Here is a 22,021-nt window from a genome sequence, read left to right on the forward strand (position 1 = left end):
AACGCCGAACCATTTCTTTGTTGGATCGCTTCGCGATGGCGGAACATAACGTTTTCATGTAAAATGGATTTGGTGTTTGTTTTTCTAGGCACAAATACCACCACCACCACCACCGCCAGGTGAGCTTGCGATGTAAATTTAAAACATTCAATCATCGTCAGCTTTTGACAATGAAGACATTTGGTGTGCAGTTTTGTGTGCGTGTGTATGTATGTGCGTGTGTATGTGTGTGCGTGTGTCATAGCTGGAAAGTTTAACATAAACTATGGAGGTCTTTTGTGATATGTTGATAAGCACATAACAAGCAAGTGTTTTATTTGTTGCGCTAGCATTAGCTCCAAAAAGCTCCCTTTCGCCCCCTTTTAAATGCTAGAGAGCGAGGCTTCTGGTGAAAAACAAAATTAATTTCTAACCAGCACCAACACCAGTTGAGGAGTCGCTTCAGCGGGCAGCTAAGCCGTTTTTGGAGCTAAAATATCGCATTCAAATACGGTACTCATTAGAAAGGATTTGACTAATGGAATTTGAGATACCTTAGCAGGACTTAGTTTGCATAATAAAGCTGTATTCATTTGCTGAAAATAAATTGAAAAAGTAAGTCGATAGCTTTGCAGCGTTTTAATACGTGACATTCTGCCCTCTTAGCAGCGCCGCTGAGCTTGTCTCGAAAAGTTCTTGAAACTAGTTTTAAAATTTAACACCACCACCACCACCACCACCACAGCGGTTGGGGCATTTGACCGCGGTTGCGTTCGTGCTATGGGCCAGTTTCCATGTAAGCAGCTCTTAATTTGCTACGATTTAATTTAAATAAAGAAAAAAAAAAAACCCCTAGCTTCTCTAAACCTGACGGCGCCGTTGCGTGTCAAATGTCCGTCAAAGTAAATGAACATATTTGAATAGCCATTCACGGGTGCGGTATGGCAGCACATAAGCACAGGCACACTTGAGTGAGTATATGGTAAGTGTGTGCGAAGATGTCGGACAGTGATATACAGTGTAGTTTATTATTGCGACGAAAGTATAAGTTTTAATCCAAAGAAACGTGGAGTTATTTACATTAATTCGTCAGTGAGCTTTTCTCCATTTTCTTCCACGTTTCTTTTGCATGTTAGGAGTTTCAAAGCATGAAGCAACTCCAAAGGGCATCCAAACAATAAACTCTAATTAAGCATAAACGAAAACTGACTAGCTTTATTATACGCACACACATACACTAACAACACTGCTTTTCTCCAATGTAACTATCCTGTACATCGTAGTAAGCACAGGCACGCGGTAGGTTCCCCCTCAGCGTACGCCACGTTTGTTTGTTTGGGGGCCATTTTGTTTACCGAGCACGGTATGGGAGCTTCAATGGGAAAGTTGCTGGATGATGGTGGGGATGGTGGTGTGTAGTGGTGGCCAGTGCATTGAGATAGACTTTCCGCAACGTGACGTCTGAAGTTTGGCGGGCGCAACCGGTTCGGGGGCGTAAGACAGAAGCGCAACAGTATCGCGTCAGCAAGGGCCATAAAGTTTTGCCCTTAATGAGCTTGTAAACACGGGGTCGACTAATTAATTACCACCACCAGCTACCACGGCCCGAGGCCACCTTTCATGGTGCTGGCGCTGCAGTTGGGATGACGGCGGTGGCGGGCGGCTGTGATCGAATCTTTGCTGGTGAGCTTTCGAGCAGCGAGAGCTTTGGATTAAAGGCAACACGAGGAGTTTGATTGAATGCGGCAGGTAGATAGGGATGTGTACTGTTTGCACAAGATTTAGATACAAAATTTATGATTCATGGATCATGCAATGCAATTGGAGTGCTATCGTGGTGCGATAAATCTGCAAACAACGCAATTATAGTGTTATCCAGCAAGATTCGCAAAACACTTCAACACTCCAAGTTCGAAGCAAACCCATACCATACATGCTTAGTAGTTCTATTACCCTCTGCCAAGTATGCTTATACCTTACCTGTGCACTTTATAGAAGCTTCTGTAACAACATTACCCTCTCACGGCTCCTAACTCAATTAGCAATAAATTCAGCAACACCCCGACGGACGGACGGACGAAGAGAAGCATTCAAGCATGGCAGACCGTGCGCAGTAGCGAACCGCCGGATCGGTATCGCGGGATCGCAGTTTGTTTGCTTAATTTACAACACCCACTCAGTAATGAGAAGTGCTTCTTCTTGCTACTCCTCGTTCGCTGCGTAGTGCACATCGTTCGGTGCGGTTTGATTGAATGGATGGGTGGGAGGGATGGTTGGTTGCGACTGATACGGTGGCAGGCTAGATTGATACGGCGGCGGCCGCTGTGCGTACGAGATTCGCCGCTCGGGACGCCGAAAGTGGAAAGTACTGTACGAGCACCGTTTTTGACAGCTTACAACTTTGATCTGTTTTCCGATTCGACCGCCATCCTTCGCTCCCCCGCCCAGAAGCGGGAGCGTCGACGGTAGTTGCGTTTTTGCGCTGCACGTTGCGGACACAGAGCACAGAGCAACGCCACCGGCAGGGGAAAACATGCGGTATCGCTTAATCAAATTAACGTTTAACTTCGGGAGCATCGTACAACAGTGCCTCCGCATCGATAAGACAACCGAGCGGGGGGAGTGGAAGGGGGCGAACTGAACACGACACGGGGCGCCGCGGGTGTGCTTTCCAAATCGGGGCGGGAGGGCGGTTATCACGCAATCGAACGAACAGCGAAACAACGGCCTAATTTGAACCGTTAACAAGCGATCGCGAGCACGGCGGGATGGGTACGCTCGAGGGACTTGGGTTGGTGGATGCAGCTGCACACGCAGCACTGGGCGAAGGATGCACAGTGGTAAGGATGTGATGAGCGCGGGTCCCTTCGATTTGTAATTAAATTAAAAGCCCTTTTCTGTACCGAAGCTGGTGGTACAAAACGGTAAATTTTTGGTTGTACTGACGACAAACCAGCGGTCTGGTTGAGGGGGGTGTTTTCGCCCATCGGTGAGGAGCATCGTTTCTTAAGGATGGCGATTGTGACGCGTGCAGTTATTTTTTTATGTTATCATTGAGCATGGGGTTCGTATGTTTTTTGTTGTTGAAGATGGAATGTGAAGCGTGGTGATCTGATTGGAGATACAAATCAATGGATGCTTTTGTCTAAGGACTGAAAATACTATCAATGCTGAAGTGTTGTTGAACCAACCATTTCAAACATAATTATTGGATAGAACGGTGCTTATGGGAATCTCGGTTTGCTCAATACTCAATCAGCCTTCCTATCACAATTACCTATTTGCCTCTGCATCAAACACCATTGTAAGGTCACAATTACCCCTGCAACGGGAATTAAACTAATCGAAGCTAAAAAAGTCAATTTGCTCTTAATCAACGCCAACGTTGTTCATCAATTTCGCTCAATCCGATTGCTAATCACGCGTGAATTCCCATCGTTGTCCCGGGTGACGAAGCTTAATTGTATTTTGTTTGGGGCTCGATTAAAATCCAATTTATCGATTAAATCCTCACACCGGCTCGCGAAGGTTAAGGAGATATCTCGGGGCGATTGTCAATGGTGGCAGCCCATCTGGAGGAGGCCGTTACCGCAACCCTTCCAGATCGATGATGTCAAATTGTTTTGCGCCCGCTGGCCGTGATTGTTGCCCAATCGAGTGTTGGTCGAGCACCGATTTGTGATTAAGCTTAGTGGGGCGATAAATTATCGCTGGCAAAATCAAACTCTCAAGGCTCAAAATCCAAACAGCTACACCAGCCAGTATCGATCGATCGATCAACGGTACAATGGTTCGTGTCGCTGTGGGTCAGTGGCCCCTCGAGCGAGAAATAGGGATTGGCAGCAGACAAATCGGTTACCCCAATCTTGCAGACATTACGGTGTGATGGATTAAACTGCTAAACGATGAGGTGCTGATAAACCACAACCCACGTGCGTGTGTGCGTTTGTGTGTGTGTTTAGCGATCATTCTGCCAAGCGCCCCAAAGCACGGCTGCACATCATCGGTTTTGTTGAGGCTAATGGAGGTTAATCATCGGATCAACCGAGGGAAGCAGAATGTATCAATCACCGACCGTGTTGACACACATATCGATGACAAGAGCTGCCCTGCTTGGACCATGTCACTCGAATGTGTGTTTGTTTGCGGAGAGGGCAGGGAACGGGGACGGGGGTAAATGGGGAACGTGCGCACTGTCCCGGTGTCTTATCGCGATGCACTAATTGAAGATAATGTCAATTATAATAGAAAAGCCCGTCTTTGAGTGCGATAAGCGATCATCGATGGAATATGAATCGGTTTTTTTGTCGTGTCGCTTGAGCGCGAGGTAATGTTATTTTAATTGTTCTCTATCTTTTCCTCCTTTTTACTGTACATGTACAGCATTTGTTTGGATGGAAACGGGGGTAAGCGCCACATGGCGATCGATGTAAAAAGTGCATTTAAGGTGCAGCGAGCGATGTGTGTGTGTGTGTGCAGTGCTACACAAACAATGCATTACACCTTGCACCTGTCAACGCTGTTTGAACAGTGTAAGTGATTGTGGTTGGCAGTGCAGATACTGATAACAATATTATCACGCAGTAAAGCACGCAAATGTTGGGAAAGTTTTATGAAAGTGCAATTTGTAAGTAATTAAACGAATATTACTTACACAAATACCTCGTTTGGAAAGAATTGTATTGACAGTCTTTCACAGCTTTTAAAGCATTGTCACTTTTCACTCCGGTCTAAATGGCAAGTGCGAAGCTGATTGTAAACAAGGAATGAACGATTTGTTAAAAAAAATACAACAACGCACGCCTGAAATTAAACCTGGCCCATTCCACCAATCGGTTAATTACAGGAAACGTTTGACAATTAGTTTAATTGTTTTTGTGTCCATTTCCTGGGCAATCGGGGTACCGATTGAGCAATGAACGATCCAAACATTGGCAGACAAACAGACACAAAAAAGGCCGGATCGAAATGAAGCGACTACATAAATGAATTGAATTTTAAAGGGTAAAAGCCTGAGGAGCAGGGTAAACTGCAACTCAGAAAGTTATTTCGTAAAGGTACCAATGCTCGTGTGTGTGTGTGTGTAAGTTTGCGATAGGTAATTAAGTTAGGAACAGGAATGCTGACCGATTTAATTGATCTCGCTCGATCGATCGCCTGTCCTGTGTGTGCCTGTGATTGACACGCTTCGAGTGTCGAGTGTGGGACGGAAACTTGATGTTTTGCGTCGCATTTAGCGATGCGCTTTGATTTTGCTTCTTTTTTTAAATGAGAGGCTTTAATCAGCTTAGTTGAAAGATTTTGCTCAAAGAAAATTATCTCTTCCGAAATTCCCATACACTATTGATCGAAGATGAGGATGGTTTTTATTTCTCCCCTTGTAATGCTTCCCATATATTTAGCGATTATTTAACAAACATTAAGCCAATTTCAACAGTACGTTTGAGACGTAAGTGAAGAGCACCAGCGATCCCAGACGCGCGGCAGTAAAGATCAAGTTTTTATACCGCCAATTAAGATTTACACCCCAAAGTTGCCAATAAATTGAATCGTTATTCTCTCGGTTGCATTAAGCTGCAGCGACCGTGAGGTGGAAGCGACCATCTGCAAAAACCTAACGGTCGATCATGTAAGACACGCTGCTCGAAAAACACAACCTTTGCGCAAGCAGCGCAAAATTATGATTTCGGAAGAGGATTGCAAACGGTGCAGCTATTGATTGGATTTGTGCAATAAAAAAGCCTACAGGTAAGCGGATTATATGTCAAAGCGGGTTGCGCTACAAACTGCACTTCACCTGCACTGGCTGGATGGCTTGTTATCTGCTGCTCCTCACAGTGTAGTAGGATCACGGTGCAACCGTGTATGATTAAATAATGCTTCCAAATTTAAAACGACCTGATATTGGTTTGCAGATATGCAAGCGGTAAACCCTATCAACCCGTGTTATCCGATTCATCGGTACGGCACTGCAGTGTTTCTGATTTTTGTTTTGTTTGGCGTTGATGGAAACGATCTTATCGCTGAAGGTGTAAACATTTATCCAATCAGATTATTTCATTAACTCTGATAAGAGCCAAAACCTGCAATAGGCTTATACGATAGGGAAGGGCACTAGAGTCCGGCTATGACGTCACGGTGTCTCTGTCTGACATCATACATGTACCTATAGGAAAAGGTGCAGTAATGTTATCGTGCACTCTTTACTTCGATAGTGTTCAGAATGATGAGTGTTTGAGGTAATTATCTAATCTCGTTTGCTTATAAAATAGACAAAGCTAACTGAATCAAGCAGTTTAGTAAGAGTAAGAGGGCTTTACTAAGTGATGAGTGTGGGAATGCTATAAAAGTATCAGTGATCGTTGCAATATTTGTGCAAGCTTCAGTCGTTGACTTTGCAAATAAAAGCCAACAAAAGGGCGTGTTATCAGTTATCAGAGAAATTGACTCATTACGATTTACGAACTACTCAATATTTGTTATAAAAAGGTTACTTGTACTTGAGGCTCAACTTTCCCCAACCGTGTTCAAAGTACCATCCCATCACTCTTGTCAATAGTGGAAAGGTCTCGCCAGGGGCAATGAAGCTAAACAAAATTAAATTTACAAAAACACCTTCATGCCTGACGGGAAGCCAACCCTCCCACCCCGTTTGGCAAGCCACAGTAAGGGGTTCGCATGCCTACAATAACGATAACAATTGGATAATTTGAATTTTCCTCACCTTGTACCGTTGGCTCCCGTGGCAAGCGTGAAAAAGGAAGCGGAAGCAACTCTCCTGCCTCCCCCGATGGTCTGGTTCAATAGAATATATTACACACCGACTGCCGATAGAGAGAGTACAGTCCTTCTTGGTGTACGAGCACACCAGGAAACAGGAGGAAGCGGGTGTTAAAATTGGCTCGACAAGGGTAATTGCAAGGACCCGGTGTTCCTTTGTTTTACCTTTCCCCGAGCACATTTGCACTCTGAACTTCGACAAGAAAGGGGTTAGAAAATCAGTTTGTTTGCAGACGTTGCAATTGCACGTATCCTGCTTACGGGCGTGCATCTGTTCTCCCCTGCAACTCCCCTCTTTCGCTCTCTCTCTCTCCCTTCGACCATCCTTTGCTGTCTGTTGCGGGTCAAGTGCATGTGCACACTCACGCTGGATAATGCTGTTGTTTCCCAAGTGTTAACGAAACTCGTCACTACAGCTGTTAGATAAAGCCGCGATATATTATTGTTGCGTTTTCCTGCCCTTTTTGCGTTTGCTCGCATGTGTTCGTGTTGTGTGGAGTGTTGTTGTTTTTTTTTTGTTGCGAATTAGATTCTGACTCAATTATGGTGTGTTATCGTAATTACATTAATAAAAACTTGTCCATACTCAGCTGAAGGTGTTCTTTGCGTTGGTTGAAAGGATCAATGTGGTGCTGGTAACGTAAGCTAACGTAAGTGTGCGTGTGATAATTGAATTTAAATATTTGCTTGAGTGGAAACAAATTTTCAACAACAACAATAACAGAAGCGATTGAAAAGACTAATATTGCGTTCGGAAATGAGAACAAGATAAAGGCTCGGCTGGTGTAATTGTGTTCTTGTACCTATTGTTTGAGCGTATGTGATAATACATTACAGCAGCATTAGGCAGTGTTGGTAAAAAGAAAAAACTAAATGGAATGTTATTCTTTTTTTACATTAAACCCCCCCCCCCACCTTCCCTCCTTTGTCTCCGGTTTGTCGCATTCGGAATCGATTCGAAATAGATGTCATTGTTTTGGCTGGCAAACCGTCGACAAGCACCCGCCGGGCGAACCACGAACTGCCACCGTGCCATGTGCTTCGGTTCGAGAACCCCCTTCCGTTGCTCCCCTGCTCTCCTTCAGAATCCGGTTTCCAGGAACCGAAATACAATTACACACATCATTGATTACGATATCCGATGGAATGGAACGAATGGATGGCTCGATCATTAGTTCGCGGGCCTTCTTCCCACACACAGAAACACACAGACACACAGTTGGAAGCTTTGCTCAACGGCACCCTCACCTTCATCGCCATCTTTTTATTTCCGCTCATCACGCTGTTGACATTTACAGCGCGAGAAATCGAATGCAAATCGCGCTCGTTACGGAGGCGAACGTGGTGTTTCTTTAGCACTTTAGTCTACCCGAGGCTTTCCAAGAGGAATATCAGTATTGAAATTTATAAAGTGTCAACTTGATAATCGTGTTAATGTAATACGTTATTGAATTTAAACCCCGCATGCAGCAGTCAGAGCAGCTAAATCAATCAAATAGATCAAAACGATTTTGTAGCAAATGCTAAAATGTCGTGAAAATGGGCCTGTTTTGCTGTCAGTTGTGTGTCGAACGTTGACGCCGTACACCATACAAGCACTGTGCAGCTCCATCAACATGGCCTTCTCAATTACAGGCGATCGTGCATGCTTTATGCTTGGCGGCCTAACCACCCAAAAAAGGGCCCCTAATGAATATAATAAAATTTAAAATCAAATCGAATTTAGCAAAAGCTGCCAACACTTGCAGCTCATGCATCAACCGTCTCCAGCCATAGAACGCACAGAACGGAAGTGAGTTTTTCAAACGGCTCAACGGTAAACGGCATATTTTAGGGGTTGCCGATTGGTTGGACGGTTGCCCCGGGAGCGAGCGGAAGTGTAGCCACGGGGTTGGCAATATTGTTTAATCAATTTTCACACCGCCTTCCTAGTGTTCCAGGTGCCCACCGAAAGGGTGGAGTGCTGCAAGGGGTCTCCCTTCGCTCTTGACGCGCTTCGGCACGTCCGTTGTCAGCGTGCATTTGAAGCGGATGTAGTTTGAGCGGATACTTATTCCTGACGGGTTGAGTATGTTTCGGTGTGTGTGTTTGTGCCTGCACACACACCATCCATCTCCATCCGCCGAGCCCGGCAATTGGCGCACAACGAGCCCATCAGTCTCAGGACGGGCTGAGTGGCTGGACCGATTGAATGACAAACCGTTTTATTGATAAAATGGGAAAGCTTCACATTCACACTCCGGTGCCACACGGATGCCACGGTTTCACGCCATCAGCCCAGCAAAGTATGTTGATTTTCACAGCCACAATAGAATAAAAACATCCCATCGTAACCGCACGATGAGTTGCACGAAGGTGATCCCTTTAAGCTCTCTTACGCGAGGAGTCCTTCACTTTGTGTCTGTGCCCTTTGTTGCGTACGAACATGTGAATTAAATTTTAATAGACACAATATCAAACGGGACCGTGCGGCCTGACGAGGCCGCCGACGGACAGGGGGCGCGTAACCGATCGATGTTAGTTGCACGTCGCTGGCCGGCTTTATTTATTTCGAAACGAATTCTGCACGCTTCAGGCGACCGAACGAAACGGCAGGATAACTTTCACCGAAAGCATCCAATTTAGTTGATATCTAGGGTTAATAGAAACGAGCAAATAATTGCTTCAACCAACCGAAAAACCGAGCCCGCGCACCGAGAGCGACTCATTTAATCGGTTTTGTTTACCCAACCTTTGCCTTTGCCGCGTGCGAGCTTCTAACAATGCCGGGCGCAAAGAGTAAATGATGCCGCTTAAACGGTTTGGCCTTTGTGTGTGTGTGTTGCAGGCGTTGGGAAATTGAAGAGTCCATTTTTGGAGCCCCTTCCCACATCCTATTTCAGTCCCCCCCCCCCCCTGCCCTGTTTCAGTAGATCCGTGAAATCGCGAATCGAATTTAAATGAGCAAAGGGTACGAAGGAGAAGCGTGTCGGAGGGCAAAAAGGTTGTTTGCCATCTTCGCGTCGTCACATTCGCACTTGGCAGGCTTACTCGGGATCGTGGTGAATATAGAGCGGCACCTGCTCCAAAAAAACCCCTCCCTCACCGTGGTGGTGGTGGTGGCGCTTCCAGGTGTTCCAGCTGTGTTCCAGGGACGGCCAAACAGGCACGCAGGGTAACTCGCTGAACGGAACGTGGCGGGTCGCGGTGGGCTAGAAGGTGGCCCAAAACGAATTACGATGGACAGAACGAGTGCTTCGCTATAATTAGATTTGGAACTTTGTACTTCTTTGTGTAGTTCTGTGGTTGTGGGTGCTTGTTTCATGGGCGATATAGCGTGAGGGTGTAAATGCTTCGTTTGGCAGGACGATGCGGGCCCGGGGTAGCGGGAAAGTTTCGCTGCTTGTTTGTGTGCGTGCAGCGCGCTGAATGAATTGTTTTGCGGGTGGTGTTTTGGGGGCATGATTTATCGATTTGTTAATGAAATGATCCAATCACCCTGCAAACGAAGCGTTTGCAGTTTTAGAACAAAGAAAAGGAGCCATTTTTTGAATGCGAAATTAAATAAATTTAACTGTCATTCGGAGCCCTGTTCCTGTGTGTTCGTGCATATTTGTAAAAAAATCGTGAGGCAAATCGGGAATCGGACTGGGAAGCAGAAAACAATTAACTATTGTAGACAAATTGTTCACATGTTGTTGTCTAATGCTTCCAAAACCTGGGCCTTCCGAACACTTGTGCCCTCGATGACTGCCAGACGACGTTCGGACCAGCTGGTCACCGATTGCTACGCGCCACAACTGCAGCGGAAGTGAAGCATTACCGGCTCGTCGTTGCTTTTCATCGAAGCACACGGTCTCAAACAACGCACTGTACACGATCACCTCTACTCGAGGGTGAGTCATCCGTCCTCCAGCGGCATTCCTACTGTCCTCCACTCGGGGAACGCATCCTCACCCTCCGAAGCTTATCTGCCAGTTTGGGGGGGGGGGGGGGGAAACATTTTCGGAACTATTTACAAGATGTTCAGTTGTCGTAAAACAACATTGGAATTTGTTTTTGGTTTCTGTTTCTGGTCGAGAGCGATCGTCTTCCACGTCCACCAAGCGCTCGGTACGAGGAGCGGCGCGCCGAAATCTCGAAAACGCCTTCCAATTAAATGCCACCGATGACCTTTTCCGACGCCGACCGCCGACTACCCTACGCATCTGTTGGCCTGGCATGGAAGCAGGCCACCGAAAGGAAGAGCAAGCATTTCAAATGCAAACCGAAAAAGGAACAGGAAAAAAGACGCTTCTCCATAGGCTTAAGCAGCGGACGGTATTGAGGAATGCTTTGACGGCGTTTGACGGTGCTTCCTTTTGTGTGGCGGTGCGTGGTCCGAGGCGCATGCGCTTTTGGAAAGGGATCGGGCCAGCGCTAGCGCTTGTTTGCGGACTGAGCTGGAGCCATTCCTCGCTTCCGATAATACGAATGGCGCCAAATATTGTTATTGCCCCAGCATTATTGACTTAAGGTGAGCGATATTGTCGTATCGGTTGGTTGATGGGGGATGGCATGTAAATGAAATAAAAATCAAAGTCCCGTGTCTGTAAGGTAGGCTTGCTGAAGTTAGCTGAACTTTGGTCAGTGTCATTGTAAACATATAAGGTATTAAAATTGCACAACTATGTAAATTATATAAAAAGGATAGATTTATTTTAGGCCACTCCGCTTAAATGACTTGCGCAAACACATATTGGAAGTAAAATTCCATAATTAATGACCCCGAAATAAAACATGATTGCAATTAGCTCCGCGCGCGAATGTGTACTGCAATTGAGCGAAGCAGCGAGCAAAAATAAACATCCCGACCTTTAGCACCTTGGGAGCACCTTCGGAGCACCACGCACCAAAGATCCCGACTAATCGTTATGCGTTGCAGTATCTTTTTAATGGGCCCGACCCCGAAGGTGATCTCTTAAGCATTGAATGCAATCGCGACTACTTCGAGCTTCGTGAGGCTTAAAAAGAGTAGTTAAAAAGGTAATCGTCAATTAAAGCAGAACCGTTGGGGTCCGCAATACTCTCGTATATCCCTTAATGTACGTCGCGAGGATCGTCGAAATGGTTGGTACGGGGCAGCAAAGAGCGTGAAATTTAGATAGGTGGGTAGTGCAAAAGTGCCTCCAGGCCAAAGCCGTCGAGAGTGTGAGTATTTGCGGTGCATTTTTAGGATTAAGACCTTTTCTCCTCATCTCTGGAGGGGTCCCGCCCGTCCCTGCTCCTCTTCGGTGAGGTTAGCAATTCGATGAAATTGATTTTCGTTCGACGACAAAACACTTTCGATAAACTGGCGGCTCGAAATGTAGGACAAGCGTGCTGTTGAATTTTGGGCGGTTTTTTTTTGTGGCAGCAAAACAAACAGAAAAACAGCAAAGTGCAGTAGCGCAGTTTGCACAAACGAAGAAACTGTCACACCGACAAAGGACAATCCGGAATTGTGTTTCAAGGAGCTCACAGAGAACCCGAAACACAACAAAAACACTGCAGCAAACAGCGTAGAATACACATAATGTAGTTAATATGGTCGCAAAGATAACGCAAATTAATTTAAATGCGTTTTAAGAGGCATTATAAAGTTTGATAATGAAGTAGCACTGTTTTATTTATTGGCCTGAGCTAGCTGAGCTGATGTCCCCGGCATGGTGACGGTTAAGTCGTGACGGAGCTGCAAGCCGTCCATCGGCGATTGTCGTTTTTTCATCTCCGTTTCCCTGTCCCTTGTGCAGTGCAGCATCCCTGCCGTATTCGCAACAATGCATTACGAAAGCGTCAGCAGATGCACACCGGGCACACGGACGGACGGACGGACGGATGGAGGAGAAACTTTTTGGGCCCGGTTTTTCCACTCAGCCAGCCACCGATTGGTAGCATGCAATTGGAATCTAATTATACACGCACCAGAGTGGCAAGATTAGTGTAGGGAGAAGCTGCTCCAGCTTTATGTGCGGTTTGCTGCGTGAGCAGGATTAAGGTCCGTACGAAACTTTCGGGCTTGTAAGTGGTTCGGATAAAACTGGTGAAGCCTAGAGAGCCTAGAACTAGTTTGATCGACCGAACACGGGAATGGAAGTGTACACGTAATGCCGCTGCACAAGAGAGTGTTTTAACGCGTCCAATTGCAGGTAACTACACGCAGTGACAGCGCTGATAGGGCGTAGAAATACTGACAATGCTGATATACCGACGCGTACCGTGGGCGCCGGCTAAACGCAATCGTTTAGGATTAGCGCGTGTTCCAAGGGGGCAGGTTGGAGACATGGTGGAAGTATCGAGCAAACTGGTTATTGCTAGTTGACGGCAGCTCCGACATGGCCAGAATTGAGGGCTTGAAAAAGACGCCTTGTCTGCTTGAGAGTCAGCTTCCTGGACGGTTATTAGATTATAGTAATCGATAAATCGTGCCATTTATACATTGTCCAACCGCTGAGTGTCGAGCGAGTTTTACGTCTGGCAGAACGGAAAAAAGGTGCGAAAATTGTGATATTGTGAGCGTACAGACATGGCTACAGCTGCAACAGCAAGACATCGTGTTATTGGTTGCATTGTCTGCAATTTGTCTGCAGTGTTGGTGTCCCGGCCGGATGGGTTTGTTATTTCTTTAGGAGGCGCTTGACGTTTGACAGGAAAATAGCGCAAAAGGTCAAATCGTTCATTCAGACGAACTGTACCACCTCCAAATTAACACCTAATAAGAATGCATTTCCCCTAGTGCATTCATCTCTCAGTGCAGCTAGGACTATTGCATTAAAAGTCGGTTCGAACACGTCAATGTTGTGTCGCTGAAAATAATGAGTTTAAATTCAAGCGCTCCTTAGAACTGTCCAAAGAGCAAAATCGGACAGCTTGACAATGGCTTCTGCAAGCGTGCTATATGCACCCAGCGAGTGGGGTCGATATCGGGCGTCAGTTGGAATGGGTAGCACCGTCTTGCAGAAGGGGTACTTGAATTTCTTGAGCTTCAAGGAAGCATTGAGTAGCGTTCTTTTTTGATTGCGAAGGACTCATTTCGCTTCCGAGCGACAATCCTGCAATGCATCCTGATTGCATTTTGGTGGCGTTGTTTATTGCTTTTCATTTGCGATTCGATCCTCAGCCTTGTCCTGCTCCGTTTTGGCAGAGCTTCTACGCCTTGCAAGTGCAATCCATGGCCGCACAGCGATCCCAACACGGTGGTTGTCCAAAATATCGATAATTGACAGGTCAAACTGCATTCACCGGCAAGACATTGGAAACTTAACGAACCAAACCAAACCATCGAACGCTGTTTGGTGCCAAAGACACTGCACCGAGACGTCCTTTTTGCAGTTGCAGTTTTATGAGCTATCTTTTATATCGTAGGGTTGTTGTTTTTTTTTGGGTCAATAAATTGACTATTAACATTCAACGCGTATAATTGCAATCGTAGGTAAGAAGCTGGTTTTTTTTTGCAAAAATAAAACTCTATCTATTTTCATGGACACACTCAGCATAATTGTAGGGGAAGAAGAAAAAATAATTTCGACCCGAGGGTTAAGCTCTCCGTCGGAAGTGTTGTTGATTGTGTGCTTGCGCCATTCGTTCCATTTCGACGCCGGCAGTTCGCATCAGTCTCTTCATCGCGTTTGGTGTCTTAACTGCTTGTACTGTTTTTTCTTGTTTCGCTGAACCATACCAAAAAAACTTAGTCTAAAGTTAAGCTTACGAAGAGGTACAGCAGTAGCGTGTGTGTTTGTACGTGCTCTGACCCGGCTCGGCCAGGCATAAAATAAAGCTAAGAAAACAGATGCAATTGCAGCTGTCAATACAGGGTGATTGATAAATGATGTATCGCTGTTGGGTCTGGCTCAAACTAATGACCGGAACGGGAGGGCGATTAAATGCGCGGAGCATGTTTTTTTTCTTCGTCGACTTCTTCACCTTGTGAAACATATTTAGCCAGCCATGTTCTTTGTGTAAGTTACATCAAGATTTTAGGCAATGTTGGGTATGTAACTCGCCTTGGAATCTTTCAACTCTTTCGATTGCACAAATATGAAACGAAATCAAACAATGTTGATTGATGAGAGGAGGAGAAAGTAAACAGATATTAAATCGGTTCTTAAAGTCGGGCTCATAATCACCAGATATGAAGATGAACCAGTACAATGAAACCCAACCGACTCCTCTGGAGACAAGGTAAAAGAAATCTAATGGAACGAGATCGTGAAATGCGGCAGAAGAAATAAAAAATACAAGCAGAGGATGTTCTAGTTGATTGTGTTTAATCCAATCATGCAAAGGATCCTCGATCGGTTCAGGAAGGTGCGTGAGAAATGAGGTTTTATTTCTTACCTCTGTCCGGTTACAATTTTTTTTTTCGTATGTTTACTCGGTTTAGGGGTCGATGTTTAAATATCTTGTACGAATACCTTTTATTGAACAAGCTCTATCATGATACTGCACAAAAGAAGGATTATAATTGTTGTTTGGACAAGCGTAGATTAGAAAGGCTCATAAGACCTATGCTTAACATGGATGAGAATGATTGTGTCTGTTTTTTTTTTATAATATGATGTTTTTTTTTCAATCGATTTAAACTGTTTTCTACTCTTTCCTTACAGGTATGTTCTAAAACATCATTGATATGCATTACCGTGGTTGGAGTTTTCTTGCTCTCGTAAAACAAAGGCTTTTGATTGAGTGTTTAATGTGGTGTAATTAAACCTAGAATTTATATCCCCCATGGAAATGACGCGTTTATTGTCAATTCAATCATTGTTGTGAAGGTTGAGATTGAATTTGTCATCACGGGTGCTATAAAACAGGTGAGTTTGTCAGCCAGGCCACAGCGACTAGTGAACGCCTAAACTTCGTTAACACTTCGTTAAACTAGCATTCATGCTCTGCTCTCAAAACTGCTTGATCAGTGTCTCACCACAGGGGCTCCGATATTATGGACCTAGCATCCGGATGAGTCGAGTTTTCATCACGGAATGGCGCCATTTCGGTTGAATTAAGGTCCAGTAAATTTAATCAATCAATGTGGTGTGCTTTTCTTTGGGAAAGACTCATCTCCAAGCGATTGAAAATACATCAACGAAATCCTAGAAAATACGAGCTAACAAAATATAAATTGCTCATTAATTCTGATTATCGCAAACGGCAGGGATCATCATCGGAAACTCGATAGCTCAGTGCTGGTTTACGGTTTGCCGCTCGAGTTAGGCCCATACAAATCAGCACCCCTAGCAAGATGGATCGGTAGGCTTGAGTTTGAGGCATTAAGGCTGACCACCAAGGGGTCCTGCTTAGAATGTTGCTTGATGTGATCGCTCGGGCGAACCAGGAGCGGAACGAACCAGAGTAACGGGCTGAGAAAAGGGTTGAGAAACACTAAATTCAATTAGGCAAACTAATTTATCTGCACCGGATGCGGGGAAATCGATGAGAAGTGGCGAGATAGATTACTGGCTGGGATTGCACAACCGTAGGAGGTGATCATGAGAGCAAAAACAAAGATCCCATCGGAGACGATCATCCGTGAGAGAGGATACATCAGTCGTTTCGGTGTCTTGTTCAACGAAAGCTAAGCATGTCGCATCGCTCATACTTTCTTGCCAGCGAAGCTTCAGAGTCCAATTCCAGTTACCAGCTCAACCAGCCCAGCTCAGCAATTTTTTTTTGGGATCTTGAGAAACCCGCGCTTCATGCAGAGCAGTGCATCATTTATCATCCAGTTATTATTTTGACGATTGAAACAATTATCCTATTAATTTTCGGTTAATGTTTTCTACGCTGATGGAAGATGATGGTTTTGTAAGGTTAGAACCCAGCCTGTAATACAAAAAGGGAGCGATGAGTTGATAGTTCACAGCTATGATTTATTTACCCAATTTCTGATCTGCTCCGTTTCGTCCCATGTGGGCTTACGGTGTTCGATGTGCGAAATATTTCAAATCGAGAGCAAATCACCCAGATTTGGAATCAATATCTTTGGGAAGAACCGGTTTTGGAAGTTGACCAGGTAGAGAAGCTTTGCGAAGATTATTCAAAGTGTGTCTTGTTGGCAAATGGCAAATGACCCAATACCCAAAGAATTGCGATGCACGCGCGTGAACATGGGCTTAGGGCGGGAGCGGTTGCGGTGGCTACGAAACCATTCGGAGGATGATTAATTACCACCGATCGCTGTGGCTTGTCGAAAATTCGTCGAAATTAACATGAGACGGCAGATGTAGCAGTAATGGTGCCTCGTGTGATTTCTCTTTGTTTTGAGGGTCTCTAATGATGGGCAAATCGGGACGGGATCAGTTCAGAGCGAAATGTTACGGTTTTGTAGGATCTCGCGGTGGAGATTACCTAAAGCACACGGCACCGGACCAACGGTGTCAGGTAGTTTGGAAGGTCAAAAGTCTGCAGAAGGTAAAAACTAGGGACTAACTAACGATGACAGGGATCTTGACCTGCACGCGTTCGTAATGAGAGAGGTTTTTGTGTGATTGGATCGATTCAGAAATACCTAAGCATGGATGACGTCGAGAGCGTTTCTTGAATACCTTTTTTGTTGACCATTTTGCTCTAGAAATAAATACAAAGCATCGCTTATGACAAACTACAAACACTTAATAAGACAGTAAACGTATCAGTGAAAGCTGATTTGATGTTAATTGTGTTTTAAATTAAGTTTATAAAGATGATAAAGCATGCCAACGCTCGAGTACCGGATCCACACGACTGGTGTGTTTCTACGAATGGCACTCCAAACAATAGACTAATGGTCTGTTTGGTATCCAGCTGTTACTCATCCTTAGTCTTAGTCACCGTGACTTTCATCAAAAATAGCATTAAGATAAACGCCAAAGTTCATTATGATTATTCTAATGCTTTGCGCTTCGAATTACTTACCCCGCTATCGGTATGAGCCAAGGGCATAGCGCCAACGAAACACTTTTGAATGTAAAGCAGCTTTACGTTTTATCTTTGGAGGGAGCTATTGCAGTCAGTTCCGTACCGATGAGAGTCACGAGAGTCGTCGTAGACTGATGAGTCACACGGTTGGAAGGCGAAACAGAGACTAGAATGTAAGACATCAACCAAACCAACTGAACAGGATCTCGCCCCGAATGCCTTGGTAGAAATAAAACGATGAAAAATGGGCGCTTTTAATTTTGAAACTGTTATCGCAAAGTTTTGTGGTTATTGCTTGTCTCTTTCTTGCATAGTTTCTAGGCTTTCCACACTCTAGCGATGGCTTGTACTGTTAGCTGAATAATAAAGATTTACATGAATCATGTACAGTGAAGCGGGATGTCATTCGATGCTGTGTGCCTTAGGACATCAATTAACCAAACGGGCAAGCGTAAACAATGAAAATCGAAACATCCAATCAACGCAAAACCTCATCTCATGCGAATAATTTGTGTTCATACTTTATGCTTTCTGACAAATAAGTGGCTTCTTACAAACACTCCCTCGGCGTTGCTTCCCTGGGCTCTGGCTTGGAAAAGTGAAAATTTATTAACAAAACAACTGAAACGGTGCCCTCCCGCTGCGATGATCCGTCCGTTACCGGCCGTACGAGCTAAACCATGAGCAGACGGATGCGAAAGAGTAACGGAGAAGCTTTTGCGATATTGTTCACAAACAAACCCGCAACCGCGCATGCAGACTCGCGCGCTACTTCGGTTGCGCACAGTGAGCGGTGGCGATGTCTTCCTGGGCTGCGTTCTGTGCTTGTTTTGGAAGGTAGGGTTTCTTACAATAAATATGTCGGCGGAATGATTTATTGTGCAGCAGTGTGCGGCCGTTGTGAACTTCGACCTCGACACTTATGTATCACGCGCCGAGTGGTTTGCCGATCGAGCTGAGTGGGTGAAGTTGGATGGAGTATGGACGAGGGACGGGAGGATGTTAAAAGAGCTGTTCAACGGAGCATATTTATGTGTTTGGTTGTTATGAGAAGGCTATCAGTTTGTTAGGTTTAAACAGTAATTGATTCTGAAGATAAAACATGTAACGTTGAACGATACAACAAGATTCTCTACACAGATTTGAAATTTTAGGAGATTCAAAAAACACTTTAATGACTTGCTAATAGGCAGGGAAAACGGCACGAGCTTTGAAGAGAAGATAGAATTTATTTGCAATAAATAAAGCAAATAATCAAGATAAATAAGATTAATGTTTATCTCAATGTCATCATCTTACGATTGAAAAGGTGAAGCTTTTTTGAAAAGAGGTTTATGATCCGTGAAATTTGTTCGTACATCATCGCTGTCATGGAAACGTGTGTCATAAACAATGAGTGAATAAATCACAAGTTTGGCCATTCACGGGAGAATGTAGGCAATTTGTTTGAAAATTGTATCTTTCATGTTCCAAAACTAGCATGATTAAAATATAAATGTCCCATTGAGTGAAGGAGGAGAATTGAAAACTTATGCTACTAGCGTCTGTATCACCGTAATCGGGAAGCCAAGCATCAGTTTCTTTGTTCTTTGGGTCTCGTTTTGCGCTCATTAAGCAGTCACACTGGTATGAAGTATGAAGGTGGCCCGAATCTGAATTTATAATTAAGCCATCATTAATTACAGCGCTGTTCGACTGTTAGGTGGCAGGCTAGGTGGTGTAAGCATACACAATTTTCTTCCTCTTCCACGGAAGAGAGCACCTTTTGAACGTGGTAGGCAGTACTGGGCTGTACCGGCCGACGCGCAGGGTAAAATAAATTGCAATTAAGTCATCTATCACTCCAAAGTGCACCGCGTTGATGTTTGCCAACGGAAAGGTGCAACCGGATCGTGGTGTGGGTTTTATAGTCGCATACGGGAGGCTAACGAGCCCACTGAGCGCTCTCGTACCCAATGCGGCGGCACCCGTTCGATAGATGCATTATTTTACATCAGAAATTAGTCATTCGCGTCAAACGAAGTGTTATTAAGAAAGGTAATGATGCTCTTGTTAGAGTAACTCGAGCCTACTGAAGGTGCAGCCTAACCGGATGATGGAGGTGGTGTGGTGTTTTAGCCTCGGACTGATAGGAAAGGGTTTTTTCATTCATTTTTCACCTCGCGTTACCCGGCACATTACGATTCAATGCGACCGGTAAAGGCAATAAATTGTGAAACGAGTTCAATCAAATCAAGCCGATTTGAAACATTGTCGCGAGTACTTAAAGAGTTACTTTTATAGCTTGAACTCCTCAAAGCGGTGTGCGTATTAATGTTGCACTAGACAAGATCAATTCGTCGGTCAGAAGACAAAGAGAAATTAATCATGTTTTCTATGCTTGCGTTTACAAAAAAAAGTGTCGCTCCACTGCTTTTCACGTTTTCCGCTGATGAACGAAGACGACACGGCGGAATGCATCAAACATGTCGGAAACTGCATCAGAAAGAATTAACGCTAACACGTAATAAAGCTGGGAAAATAAAGCGAGTGGAATTAATACATCCCGCAAAACAACCGCGGAACGTGACCGTATCCCCGAGGACGTCGATGACCGTCTGGGACGTGTTGTGTCTTGCATCTCTTCCGTCTGTTCGGTGCGCTGGTCGGAAACGCCGGTAGATTCGTTTCACAGAGGAAGCACATTCTTGACATACTTTCCGTGAAGAGCGCCGTCCACTCACAGACATCACCCAGCAGACCTCGAGAAAGAGAGAGAGAGAGTGGGAACAACAAGATAAGTTGGTCAAAAAGCCGAAAATTTATCTTTATTGCTGGCAAATTTTACGAACGATGAACGAGCAGCGTTATACAGCGAAAAAAGGTAAACGAAATGGAAATAAAAAAGCTACTTTGAGAATGGATCTACACATGCACAGAAAAAAAAGTAACAGTGACAGTGAGCGGGCATGGCGCGGCGTTCTGTGTGATAAGTGCATCCTCGTGTAGTTCCGCCATGCAAAGGCGCGTGAAGCGTACTCTAGCGGAACAAATGTGTACTGATGATAGTGTGGAAGGCGCAGATAGTGCGCGGCTGTGTGACTGCTGCAGCCGGTCGGCGACCACATACACCGATGTGGCTTGTAATTAGATTCATTTGTTCGGTTTCGGTTGTCGCTTCCGATGAGTGTTGCAGTGTATGGCTCTCAGTGTGGACATGTTTTTGGGATGGCTCGACTTGAGCTTGTTTATTGCCATCCATCACGATTCGTTGTCTATATTTGAATTACTAAAAGGTGGACCTTGCTAAACATGGAAAGCCAGTTGCTGTTGCTTGGTTTGGGAAGAAACTAATGCAAACAAGGTTAGAATTTTGGAAATATGTTTCCACACTCATCAAGGGCAACAGTGGCAACAATGTAACTGGTTTGCAATCGTTTGTGCAATTAGGCTCACAATAATTTCACGCCAATTCCACCAAGCTTCCAGTTCAGTTGGGAATGTCGGGCGTTCGTGTAACGTGCACCACTGTACCAAATCGCTGATGAGCAACAATTTGTAGTGTTTTAATTGAATGCGTGTTTTGCGTTGAGGGATTTCTCCGTCGGTGGCGGTCCGAGGCGTTCATCGCCAAGTCTCTCGATTGCTCCCAGTGTACTTGTTAGTTTTATTAGGCAGTAGTTTCTGCGAATCACCATCATCAGCATCGTTCCTAGCGCTCATCATATGATTCGCCAACGCCGACTCGCTTCCTTCATAAATATTAATATTTGTTTTTAACGATTGCTAATTTTGCTCATGAAGTACATGCATTTATTTATTTTTCCCTGTTTTTGTTGTTGTTGTTGCTGCTGCTGCATTCGGTTTCGTTTCCATTTCATTTGCATTTGCGTAAGGCCCTTCGGTGCGGTCAGGAGGTATGTAGGACGCGGGAAAAAAGACATTCACGGTGGGTTTCCACTCACTCTAGCGCTCTGGCGATCGAGTGTAAATCCTGGGATTAAACGAACTTAGCGGCTAATCAGAGACGAAGGCGGGGAGAAGGTGTAATTGGCAAGGTAATTAGTATTGCAAGCGGCAAAAGGTGCTCGCTATGCTCAGGGGCCAGATCGACACCGAGCTCGAGTTTGCCATTTGCCAGCCAATCTTAATATCAATTATTGACACTCGACTGCCATTTTCCGGTGCAAGTCGCTCCAATGCACTGCCTCTTTCTCGCTGCAGTACTGCCAGCCTGCTCACGCGCCACGCTCATATTTCTCTGTAGCTTCATCTTCAAAGCTAACTTTGTTTCGATCGCAATCGAAACAAATAATGAACGCGCAATCGTTCGGGCTTTTGTGTGGCCGCCGCTCACCAACGACCAGGCACCTGCGCAGGCAAAATGCATTTG

At 45.0% G+C, this 22,021-nt stretch overlaps 1 protein-coding gene across 3 annotated transcripts in view; it reads left to right on the top strand.

Moving 5' to 3' along the window:
• Positions 1–22,021, top strand: part of LOC121596951 (homeobox protein aristaless) — a 63,771-nt gene that overhangs the window by 2,577 nt on the left and 39,173 nt on the right. Inside the window, exon 1 of one of the 3 annotated variants that reach the window (XM_041922360.1) lies at positions 15,376–15,566. The exons of the other annotated variants lie outside the window; for them this stretch is intronic. The gene's annotated coding sequence lies outside the window, so the exon portion shown is untranslated. Of the gene's footprint in view, positions 1–15,375; positions 15,567–22,021 lie in introns of those variants that run through there. 3 annotated transcript variants of the gene reach the window in all.

Source organism: Anopheles merus, chromosome 3R (genome assembly GCF_017562075.2).
Source record: "Anopheles merus strain MAF chromosome 3R, AmerM5.1, whole genome shotgun sequence".
In the NCBI taxonomy this organism is placed as follows: Eukaryota; Metazoa; Arthropoda; class Insecta; order Diptera; family Culicidae; genus Anopheles; species Anopheles merus.